This window comes from Silurus meridionalis, chromosome 28, assembly GCF_014805685.1.
Source record: "Silurus meridionalis isolate SWU-2019-XX chromosome 28, ASM1480568v1, whole genome shotgun sequence".
NCBI classification, from domain to species: domain Eukaryota; kingdom Metazoa; phylum Chordata; class Actinopteri; order Siluriformes; family Siluridae; genus Silurus; species Silurus meridionalis.
The window spans coordinates 9,861,549-9,874,232 of record NC_060911.1 but is presented as its reverse complement, the minus strand read 5'-3'; the positions used below and the strand labels follow the sequence as shown (position 1 = coordinate 9,874,232).

Below are 12,684 nucleotides of genomic sequence, written 5' to 3'. Positions count from 1 at the left end.
TGCAATTTCCTGATTTTTCATCATAAATGCAGCCCTTTTTTTTTTTTTTTTATGAAGAAAAAGAAAGCAATTGCCACTGTCTGAATAAAGTATATCTGAGATTTTTGCATGTAATCTTGACTCATGAAAGACAGAAGCATGTAAAGCAGGAGCATTAGTCAAGTCAAGAGGCTTTTATTGTCATTTCTACTATACACAGTAGTACACAGTAAACAGTAAAAACGAGAAACGTTCCTCCAGAACACTGGTGTTACACTAAACAAAATAGAGTTACAACACAAAACTACATGTGCATAAAAGTGCATCGAGTGCAACGTAGTGCAGACAAAAAACAGTACAGACAGACAACACAAGACAATACACATAACACAAGATAGCGCCGACCAGTACACCTCTGTATACTTTGACTATACAATACTGTGAAAAGAGAACTATAAAAACTATAACCAAGATTATATATAAACAAACAATGCAGTGCAAAAAAGCAGCATGTAAACAGAATAAATAAATAAATTATCGTGGAATGGATTGAGTGTGTGACAGAGAGAGAGAGATCCAGTTTAGTTCTGTGGGTTGAAGAGCCTGATGGCTTGCGGGAAAAAGCTGTTGCACAGTCTGGATGTGACGGCCCGAATGCTTCGGAACCGCTTTCCTGATCATTGGAGAGTGAAGATTGTGTGTGAGGGGTCCACAATGCTGTTGGCTTTGCGGATGCAGCGTGTGGTGTAAATGTCCATGATATAGTGGAGAGGGACTCCGATGATCTCAGCTGTCCTTACTATCCTCTGCAGAGTCTTGCGATCCTAATCAGTGCAGTTCCCAAACCAGGCAGTGATGCAGCTGTAGAGATGCTGCTGGGCTTTCTTGGTGATGGAACTGGTGTTGAGTGACCAGGTGAAGGTTTTTGCCAGATGAACACCAAGGAATATGGTGCTCTTGACCATCTCTTTGGTTGTGTAAATGTTCAGACAGGTTGTTGGCTCCACACCAGGCTGTTAAATAGTGCACCTCCTCTCTGTAAGCTGACACGTCGTTCTTGCTGATAAGACCCACCATGGTCGTGTCATCAGCAAAGTTGACGATGTGGTTCGAGCTGTGTATTGCTACACAGTTGTGAGTCAGCAGAGTGAACAGCATTGGGCTGAGCACACAGTCCTGAGGGGGGGCCCCAGTGCTCAGTGTGGTGGTGCTAGAGATGCTGTTCCCGATACAGACTGACTGAGGTCTCCCAGTCAGAAAGTCCAGGATCCAGTTGCAGAGGGAGGTGTTCAGGTCCAGTAGGCTCAACTTCTCAATCAGGTGCTGAGGGATGATTGTGTTGAATGCTGAGTTGAAGTCAATGAACAGCAATTGTACATGTCCTTGTTGTCCAGGTGGGTGAGAGCCAAATAGAGGGTTGTGGAGGTGGTATCGTCTGTGGAGGGGTTTGGACGATGCGCAAACTGCATGGGGTCCAGGGAGGGTGGAAGCTGGGTCTTAATGTTCCTCATGATGAGCCTCTTGAAGCACTTCATCACGATAGGTGTGAGCACGACAGGACAATAGTCATTGAGGCAGGAGACAGTGGACTTCTTCGGCACGGGAACAATGGTTGTTGTCTTGAGGTATGTAGGAACAATGTTGCTGCTCAGGGAGATGTTGAAGATGTCTGTAAAGATATCCGCTAGCTGTTCTGCACATTCCCTGAGCACTCTGCCAGGAATGTTGTCTGGTCCAGCAGACTTCCGTGGAATAACTCTGCATAGAGTTTTCCTTACTTCAGCTGTGGTTAGACAAAACACCTGGTCACAGGGATGAGTTGTGGTCTTCCTCGCCTTCACGTTGTTTTTTTTACCTCAAACCAGGCATAGAAGTCGTTCAGCACATCTGGGAGGGAGGCGTCACGGTCACAAGCAGGTGATTTTGTCTTGTAGTTCGTGATCACCTGGATGCCCTGCCATATGCGCCAGGTGTCTCTGCTGTCCTGGAAGTGGTAGTGGATTTTCTTTGCATGTGCGCGCTTTGCCTCTCTGACACGGGACAGTTTGGCCCTTGCTGTTCTTAAGGCTGTCTTGTCCCCTGCTCTGAAGGCAGAGTCTCTTTGTTTCAGCAGCGTACGCACTTTTGCAGCGATCCACGGCTTCAGGTTGGAGCGTATAGTGATGGTCTTGAAGATGGTCACGTCATCAACGCACTTGCTGATGTAGCTGGTCACTTTTGACGTGTACTCCTCCAAGTTGGAATCGCCGTTGGTTGCAGCCTCCCTGAATATGTCCTAGTCAGTGCACTCAAAACAGTCTTAAAGAGCAGAAGTGGCTCCTGCTGGCCAGGTTTTCACCTGTTTCAGAACCGGTTTAGAGCGTCTGATGAGCGGTCTGTATGCTGGAATTAGCATAACAGAGATGTAGTCTGAGTAGCCGAGATGGGGCGGGGCTCCGCACAATATGTGCTGGGGATGTTTGTGTAAACAAGATCCAGCATGTTTGCTCCTCTCATTGCAAAGGCCACATGCTGATGGAGTTTAGGGAGCACAGTCCTGAGATTCGCATGGTTGAAATCTCCTGCATCGCAGAATCAAAGAGAGCGCTATGCAGTGCGTCAATTTTGAGTTGTCCGATTTGGAGGGGGATTAAGGTGACGCAGCTGAGCACCCAGGGGGCCTTTCACGGGCCAGCATCGATGACCTGGGTTGACCAATGCCTGTCTCTGTTTGAGGATTTATTAGCGGGCGAACCCTGTTTCATTGACGGACCACCTGGCTCCAGGGATGAGGCTGATGCAGATCTTCTTAATTTCTCAGATGACAAGGAGGCCGTCCCTTTATCCGTAGCCCCTCAGGCTTCCACTGCCTTGCCCCAATTGATACTTTTCAAACTTTGTGAACAAGCCACCAACATGCCTCAAGATCGAATGGCCAGCTTTTCTAATTGCTTTGTATCAAGAGAGGGATGTTTACAAAGGGAAAACTTCTGAAACCTCCCTGCATGTGCAAAAGCATGGTTGGGGAGATCCTCTTGATCTTAATCACGGTCTTGTGGGCTTTGAGGTTAAGGTTATGGCAAGCATCTATTGCCAGATACCTTATCCGCTCTCAAGGCAGGCTGAGTGCCCCACCCAAGCCTGTTCTATCAGGTAAGATGGATCTTTGTGTTCATTTATCAGTCCTCTTATGAAGCATCAGCTCTTGCAGTGAGAGCCCTCAACATCTACTTCCTGTAGTCTGCATATCAGGCCGAACTTGGGTGACTTGGGACAGCAACTTTAGAAAGGGTCGCCATCATCTCTAGAAGAAGATTGTTGCAATTAACAATCTTGTCCTTCGTAATTCCTGTGAAGCTGTACAAGATTACTTTCTCAGTAGTTAAAGAACACGTACTGTGGCTTTATCTATTTGGTTTTCCCAATAGTGAGAACCGGCGCATTGCAAAAGTGCTGGTTGAGCCGGGACAAGTTCTCTTTGACCCCGCAACAGCTCTGCAATGACAAGAAAAAGGAGGACGAGGCTTTTCCAGTCTTCCAACTAAACCAGCACTGTGCCAGGAGTCCTCTGTGTGTCCGCCTAACGCACCTGCTAGGGGACACCATTCCCACCATACAGGCAGGACTAACAAACTCCACTGGGCACCACCGGTTTAGCAAATTGACCCCACCGCTGCTAAGCTCTGTCCGAAAATGTCCTTCGCAAAGATTCAAATAAAACCTCAAAACCTGCTCCCTCGGACCCTAAACATAAACGTCTGGCCTGATGCTTGGCAACAGGAGGCTTCAAGTCCACGTTCACAGGCGCCAGTCCTCCGGACACCTGTTCTGTCCTCCATGTTCTCCCTTTCAAATAACAGAGGCTCATCACCGCATGTCGTGTTGGGCTTGGTGGCACTACAGTGGGGAAACACCCCCTTATTCACAGATTTATAAAGGGTGCTCGCTGCTTAATACCAATCACCAGAACATTAGTTCCAGTTTGGGACCTCCCTATAGTGCTGGAGGCTTTTGAGGCCCTGGGTAGTATCACCTTCAAACTTTTGGTTTCAAAACAGCCCTGCTACTGGCTCTGGCTTCCACCAAGCGTTTCTCATGCACCAAATTCTCGTTCAGTGTGGATAAGGTAACCCCTTGTGCCCCCTGAACACAGGGAATCCCATTTCATAGCAACACCTCTCTCATTGGCTTGTGGAATCTATTTCCTTGGCATATTAATCTAAGGGAGTGCAACCTCCTGGGTTCTCCTACAGGCTCCTACAGCAGCAGAAGACCACACTGGGTGCCACTCCTGACAGCTAAGAACAGGAAACTGAGGCTACAATTCGCACAGGCTCACTAAAATTGGACAATAGAAGATTGGAAAAACGTTGCCTGGTCTGATGATTTCTGCTGCGACATTCGGATGGTAAGGTCAGAATTTGGCGTCAACAACATGAAAGCATGGATCCATCCTGCCTTGTATCAACGGTTCAGGCTGGTGGTGGTGGTGTAATGGTGTGGGGGATATTTTCTTGGCACACTTTGGGCCCATTAGTACCAATTGAACGCGACAGCCTACCTGAGTATTGTTGCTGACCATGTCCATCCCTTTATGACCACAGTGTACCCATCTTCTGATGGCTACTTCCAGCAGGATAACGCCATGTCATAAAGCGAATCATCTCAGACTGGTTTCTTGAACATGACAATGAGTTCACTGTACTCAAATGGCCTCCACAGTCACCAGATCTCCATCCAATAGAGCACCTTAGGGATGTGGTGGAACGGGAGATTCGCATCATGGATGTGCAGCCGACAAATCTGCAGCAACTGCGTGATGCTATCATGTCAATATGGACCAAAATCTCTGAGGAATGTTTCCAGTACCTTGTTGAATCTATGCCACGAAGGATTAAGGCAGTTCTGAAGGCAAAAGGGGGTCCAACCTGGTACTAGTAAGGTGTACCTAATAAAGTGGCCGGTGAGTGCACATCAGTATGTATATTTCTACATGCTACCCACATGTTGTGTGTGATTCGGGTTCTAGTATGCATGTTACCACATGTTTTTTTGGCTGGGTGTTTTATCCTTACTCTGTAGGGGGTCTGCTACTATGTGACGTGTCAAGCACTGCCTTTTGGGTGGCCGTCCTCTGGCTTGGAGAGCCTCACTGTGAGTGTATTGGGCAACAGTGCAACTAGATGAAGGAAGAGAACAATAGGTTACTGTTCTTAGCCCAGGTTCTCTGAAACATATAGTGGAGAGATCCACCAAGTTTGCCCCGCTTGCTGCACGAGAAGCAAATATGCTCACTGGGGAAAGGTAGCGCATGCAGGTGCCTTATGCACTCGGGTAAGGGGCGGTCCCTTACCTGCCATTGGGCACACGCTCCGGTCTGTCAAGCCAGACTTGGTGCAATTAGATGCAATTGCAGAAGTCAGGTACGGATGCCCTTCCCATAGGTGACCTCTCTACTCGATGTTTCAGAGAACCGGAGTTATGAACAGTAACCTATTGTTTTAGGTTAATAAATTTTAAGTAATAATATCATTCTATTAATAGATTGGTGTGCTAAGAGTAATATTAGAGTCTTTTCACATAAACTGAGTTGACTAAGTCTTGTGATAAAAATTACAATAGGACATTATAGCTAAATCATAGTACTGTGGGTAATTAAATACATTTGAAGGCAAATACATTTGTATGTTACTCAAGTGAAAGTTTCAATAAAGGACATTTACTGGAGTAATATTTTACCTTCTGTATCCTAACTTACGTCCAAGGCTTGTGTACTTTGTCCATCACTGAACACATTACTTGCATAAGAATTTAGTATAGTCATGTATATTATTGCATTTATAAAAGTATTGTCTCTTGAAAATATAGTGGATGCTTATGTGTATCAACTCTCCTCTGGCAACACTGAGAGGTTTTGCACTCTGGATTCCCAGTCCGGTGTAATTTACACCAACTTTTACCTGGACCATGAGTCCCTACCAAGTGCATTTCTCACAGGCTCTTACGGCACCACTTACGTCCACGTAAATATAATTGACATCAATGACAACCCACCCGTCTTTCCACTGACCTTTGATGTCATCACAATATCCCAAAAAACTCTTCCAGGGACAACACCGTAAGTTGCCCACGCTCATGAGAGAGATAGCGCCACCAATGGACAGATCCGCTACTCTCTACATCCCAAGAGTCAATTATTCACAATAATACTCATTTTGGGACTTTAACTCTAAGTAGCATGATTACAAATGACACTCAACAAAGATATATGTTCATCGTGGTGGCAGATGATCAAGGAAATCCATATTTAAGCTCCTCAATGGGCCTTGACTCTTCAACAAACTCAGAGGAGGTGCTGGCTTTCAAAACGCTGACCTACTAAGTCGAGATCGGAGGAAATGCTCAAGCGGCATTAGGGTGATCCAATGGGATCAAATCACAGCCTGGATCAAATTTACCCAAAATCAGCTACTCTGTGGAACCTCTGTGCACAAATGTTGCCATTCCTTGTTCAGCCTGATAGTGGCTGGATCTTTGTGGCTCACAGTTTTGATTACGAGTCAGAGAGGACGTTAAGATTTCACATTTGTGCCACAGCTCAAGGCAGCGATGAAGAAATCAACGCTTCAGCCACTGTAATCATCTCAGTACAGGATGAAAATGATAATACTACATTTTTCAGTCAAAACAGATACTTTTACATTCTTCTGTCTGACACCAAATACTTTTGCATCAATTTTAAAACAGGATATTTTATATTTTACTAAACCTTTTGAGCTTTACACTTGGGCAGCCATTGCCAATGTAAAATTTTTTTTTTACAAAAAAAAAATTATATACTGTATATTTTTTTGAAATTCTGTTTAAACAAAATTCATTTTGTAAATAAACTTATATAAAATGTACATGTTGAGAGTCTGTATAATTTTATAGAATAAGGAGAAGGTGAAGGGATGTTGCCTCACATTGTAAACATGATGGAGATGGATAAAGTCATAAAAGCTACATGTCTTTATCCAAGAGCTATAACTGGGACAACCTTTCAAATTTAAAGCTCTTTACCAACAAAAACATGTTTCCTTAGATTAACCTAGGAAAGGTAATACTAACATGGAGCTTTATAGCCTTCTGCATCTGCCTTTCTTAAGCAAACCTTGATGCTATTGCTTCAAAGATATCCCAAATAAGGGAATCCCTTGGTAAGACACCCTGCAGCTACAGGCATAAATATTCATGTTTTGCCAAAAAAAAAAAAGGAAAATGTCTGTGCTTCACATTTAGTTTATTCATTGCAGTTTACCAAGAGTTGTATATAATTTTTGCACAGATGGATAAATGCTATTAATATAAATTGTAATTTTTATTAAGTTATTAATTTAATTTATAATTCAAATCAGACTTGTCAAAGTATAAAAACATATAATTTGTATATTTGGCACTTTAACAGTATTACAATGTTCTTTAGGTCTGTCATTAGATCCCAGATAACAAAATATAATGTTTTTTCTATCTATCTATCTATCTATCTATCTATCTATCTATCTATCTATCTATCTATCTATCTATCTATCTATCTATCTATCTATCTATCTAACAAATGCTATAAATAATATGACAGTTGTAATGTAGTTTCTTCTATTTACTGTACTGTATTTCTGCAGCAAGTAGATTCTGAAAAGGTCATTTTAATTTACATTTAATTTACATTTAATTTCTCTCTGACTGTATTTTAATGAAATGCATCATATTAATAAATGCTTTTAATCTGAATTGTTTGATCTGAATTAGCTTGCCTATTAATGATAAATTACTTTTATTGATTTTATGCAAAGAAAACTTAATTATACAATTTAAATGCCATTTTAATAAAATTGTAATTGCAATCAAAAGTTGTTTTGTAAATAGATATAAAAAATGTATTCTATGATATTAAAAAAATAGAATTCTGTTCTCCAGACCTGCTACTAACATACAAGTAAAAAACCCAGGACAACATAACTCTCTGAAGACAGGACTAAAGCTCCACCTGTGGTCTCAGAAACTGGACTGGGTAACTTTCCCAAAATTGCATCGCTGGCAATACCTGGCTTGGATGATGCAGATAGGTGTTGTATTTGCTGTGCAATTTAACTACTTACAAACTAAATATGGTTGGAGAGGAAGAAAAGGTCTACAATACACATTTAGTTGTTGCTTTATAGATTACCAAGATTATTATATAACTGCAATATTGAATATGGAATGTAATAAAGAGAATAAATAAAAAAATGTGAAAGATAATGGGACCTGAACTTTTGTGACCATACATGTAACTTTGGACACAAACATTTTAAGTTCGCAGAAAAGGACTTAAAATTAAGAAATAAACAATAGAAATGAACGTCCTATTTGCGCTGTACCTCTAATAAACTCATTTTTAATCCTATTTTCTCATTCTTGTCACTACTTATGTAAATCTCAGCATCTTCAACTCCTAACTGCTACCTCCAGCTCCACCTCCTGTCTTTTTGACAACACAACTGTCTCTAAACCATCGCAGGTCTCACCACAGTCCTATAAACTTTCCCTTTAACTTTTGCAGCTACCCTTCTATCACAAATCACTCCTGCTATCACTCTTCTCCACCCACTCCACCCTGCCTGCACTCTTTTCTTCACTTCTCTAACACACTCTCCATTACTTTGCACTGTTGACCCCAGGTACCTGAACTCCTCCACCTTCTCCACCTTTGATGCAGTCCAACCTCCACCTTGAACCAGTCTGTCGTTTGTCGTTTGTTTATACTGCACACTTCACTGCTGTCACACTGTCTTCATACATGTCCTGCACCACCTTGACATACTTCTCTGACACACCTGACTTCCTCATACAGTACCACAACTCCTCTCTCGGCACTCTGCCGTATGATTTCTCTAATTTTACAAACACACAACGCAGCTCCTTCTGACCTTCTTGCTCACAGATGGTCACCTCTTCTCTCAGCCTGGCTTCAACTACTCTCTCCCATAACTAGAGGTGGGAAGTAACGAAGTACAAATACTTCGTTACTGTACTTAAGTAGATTTTTCTGGTATCAGTACTTTACTCCACTATTTATTTTTCAGACAACTTTTTACTTTTACTCATTACATTTTTACACAAATATCTGTACTTTTTACTTATTACATTTTCAAAACAGACTCGTTACTTTAGTTTTAATCCATTAATTTTGTGAAATATATATTTTTTATTTTCACTGCGCGCTGATTTCAGCCGAACAACCGATTTCCTGTCTTTTTCAATCAACTGGTGTATAAAGTCCTGACTCTCACTTACCACAGATGTAGACTAGTTTACGAAGCTAAGAATCAGCAGGCAGAAGGCAGTAAAAAGTTTGAGGTTAACGTGGATGAGACAGAGGGAGTCAGTGATGTAAACATGACTGAGAACAGACACACTCCTGATCAACATCATCATCTTTTCTCTGCTTGTGTTCTATATGTGGATCTTCAGCCTGGATACATTCATTAGGTAACAACATTTTTAATTAGTTTTGTATTTATATATATATATATATATATATATATATATATATATATATATATATATATATATATATATATATAAATATATATGTATGTATGTATATGTATATTTGGCTGTCAAATGAAAATTCTTTTAACCGGCAAGAAATTTTATTAACGCGCTATCAATTCAGCGCACATTTCTGTTTCCCCAAATGTAAATACATAAATAAATAACTAAATAAAAAAAGAGGTGAAATTAAAACCTTTAACAAAAAATTAATTTATCCACGACGTCCTTTCTTTACTTAGATATAAAATAAATAAATAAACAGATGAAAATATTTTTAATCAGTAAACTTTTGTTTTATTTCTGCGCCAAGTCTCAAATCAAACACCAAATCCGCCATGATTCACACAATTAACCCTCTGGGTGGCGTTTTGTGGGTTTTTCCTCATAATGGCGACACAAACTTAAATTACTGTCTTTAATGATCGTACAGATAAAAACAATACATCATTCAAATCTGTAAAATGTCTATAATTTTATATATATAAGCTTCCAGACTTGACTTGAAGAGGTGCAGTTTCTCCGGTATCACCTCATTAACTGTCCGTGTGGAAACATAGTAAAGGCTTTTAATGATGTCCACACGTCTCTGCACTGATATAGCCTTTATATTTAATCACTGTACATATGTGTGACAGAATGAATGAGGTTCAGGTGGTGATTGACACTCCTGACCACCAATCAGTAGCGAGCAGGCACTATTTAGAGTGGGTTGGTTTGAGCCTGGCATGTGTCACGCCCGGATCCTCCCCTTTTGCGGTTGCTAAAGACATTTCAGGTATGTGCTGCTAGTATGTAGCGTTGGCTAATAAGTTTTTCTTTGCTCATTGCACTAATGGCTCATTTGTGTATCCTTAGCCTGTCTTTTCAGTGTGTGTCCCTGTTGGATGCTGCTTTGGATCTGTTTATTGCCCTCCCTGCAGGTATGAGGAAGTTGTTTAGCAATGTTTAGCTTTAACGCGTGTCAGGTGGCGTGAGTAATGTGCAGTCCTTGAACTTCAGTTTAACAGCAGGTTATTTGAAGGCTGCGTATCCTGAGCGGTGAATTGATTCTCAGGAACTTATCTATCCGCGTTTGGTAAGTTGCTTCGGTTTGTTAGGGGGAATTGCAGCATGTAGTTGCGCAATTACTTGTGTCATTTATATCTTGTATCATTGTTTGTATTATAGGATCCTCCTTCTCTCCTTCCTCCTTTTTCGTCCTGGGTGATTATTGCTGCGATTCGACTTTTCCCTCGCTGCGTGCCGAGTGAACAACCTCGGCTTACAACTATTTAAAAGGGGAATTCTGCTGCTGCCATTTGGCTTCTGTGATTTTTAACCGGTATTGTCTGGTCTACTGAGGGGTCGAGCAACGTGCAAGTATCGGGGCTGGCTTGAAGACGACGTGGCCGCTCCTTTTGGGTTTTGCTTCCCTCAACCTTTTAATCAAGTTCTTCATTGGTTTTTGTTTAAGCGGTGTATATGGTGAATCATATTGTGCTTGGTGACTATCCATCATATTACGGTGGAATTGTGACCTTAATTCGCTGTTTCCTTCCTTTCTGTCTGAGATTTATTTTGCTTTTGGGTTTCTTTCAGGAGCTGGGGTCCCACGGGTGAAAGGTCTTTGGTGCTATTTCTACATTTGCTGTACGACACTTTTGACGTGTATGAGTGGGTGTTTTGAGTTCACGGTGAGGTGTGTGTGTGGAAGTGTGCTTTTGATAATTAGTGCTGATCACTCCGGTGGGTAACTCCAGCCATGTATGTAATGATTTTATGTTGTTTTGTTCATTTGTAAATTTATTGTTTAATACTTTGTGTCCGATTGTTTATTTTGTTATTTGTGTAATTGTCACCGGACCATATTCACCAGTGAGAACATTTTCTTTTTGTTCTTATATTTTAAAGCTAAGTTTTCAATAAACTCTGTATTGTTTTATACGATGCCCACGTTTCCTGCCTACACTCAATAATAAGGGAATCGAACTTGTGTGACCTAATAAACTCTGGGGTTTACTTCTATTTCCTGGGTATAACCCTCCCAGGTGGCGTAGTCGACTTGGTTAGTATATAAAGTTGAGCTTGGGTGTGACGAGCCCTTCGGCTCTCCCTCCCTGCACCATCCGCACCCCTCGCGCCACATTCGCTTACATATCAAGTCAAGTTTATTTCTGTAGAACTTTTCACAACAGAAATTGTCTCAAAGCAGCTTGACAGAAATCAACAGTTAAGGTAAATGGTGTGAATTTGTCCCTGATGAGCAGCTGTGGCGACTGGCAAGGAAAAACTCCCTTAGATGTAATGAGGAAGAAACCTTGAGAGACTCAAAAGGGGAACCCATCCTCATTTGGGTGACATCAAGAGTTTGATCATAAATCTTTGAACAATACAAAAGAATGGAGAGTGAGAACTAACATGAGTACTGGAGTATAAGATTATAAGTAATGTTCTTCCTACAGTCTATATGGTTAGTAGCTCCTAGTTTTATGAGCTCAACATTTGTGATCATCACAGATCCAGGCATCAGCTTCTCCACGCAGAGCCTTTAAACACTCCAGGAGGTCCAATGTCAAAACCACACATGTAGTGGGATTCAATTGGCACTGGTACGTCTCTAGTTGGTTCGGGATCTACTTCTTCAAAGGTCCATATTCTTCACGAGGTGGGAGGTGACTGGAGCTGGCCAAACCTCAGGAAGCCTCGGGATGGGGAGGGAAAGAGAAGCAGTGGAGAGGAATTAGCGTAGCTGCTGTTTATGATATTAACAGCACAAGTTGATAATGTGCATGTGATCAGATGTTCTGGAGCACAAGGTTATGATGTGAGACGTATGTTATGTGTAGGCTTTGCTAAAAAGATATGTTTTTAATCTGCACTTAAACTGGGAGAGTGTGTCTGAACCCCGAACACTGTCAGGAAGACTATTCCAGAGTGTAGGAGCTAAATGTGAAAATGATCTACCGCCTTTAGTGCACTTTCATAGACTTCGAGTAACTGAGAGAATGAACAGGAAGGAGAGGTTTTGACCCTCTGAAATCATGATCTAAGAGAAAACAGTGGTCTCTTAACTATAGAAAAACCAATAAGCAAAGCTTTGTTTGCCACCCCTGTGGTAGTGTAGTGGTTAGTGATGCGGTCTCTGCTATCTGACTCACCCAGTTCAATTCC

At 41.6% G+C, this 12,684-nt stretch overlaps 1 long non-coding RNA gene across 1 annotated transcript; it reads left to right on the top strand.

Moving 5' to 3' along the window:
• Positions 1-10,153: 10,153 nt before the first annotated feature.
• On the top strand, positions 10,154-11,455 carry LOC124381486. The gene is made up of 4 exons (XR_006924853.1): positions 10,154-10,309; positions 10,390-10,454; positions 10,534-10,609; positions 10,702-11,455. It is a non-coding gene; the product is annotated as an uncharacterized LOC124381486 (long non-coding RNA).
• The last annotated feature ends 1,229 nt before the right edge of the window (positions 11,456-12,684 follow it).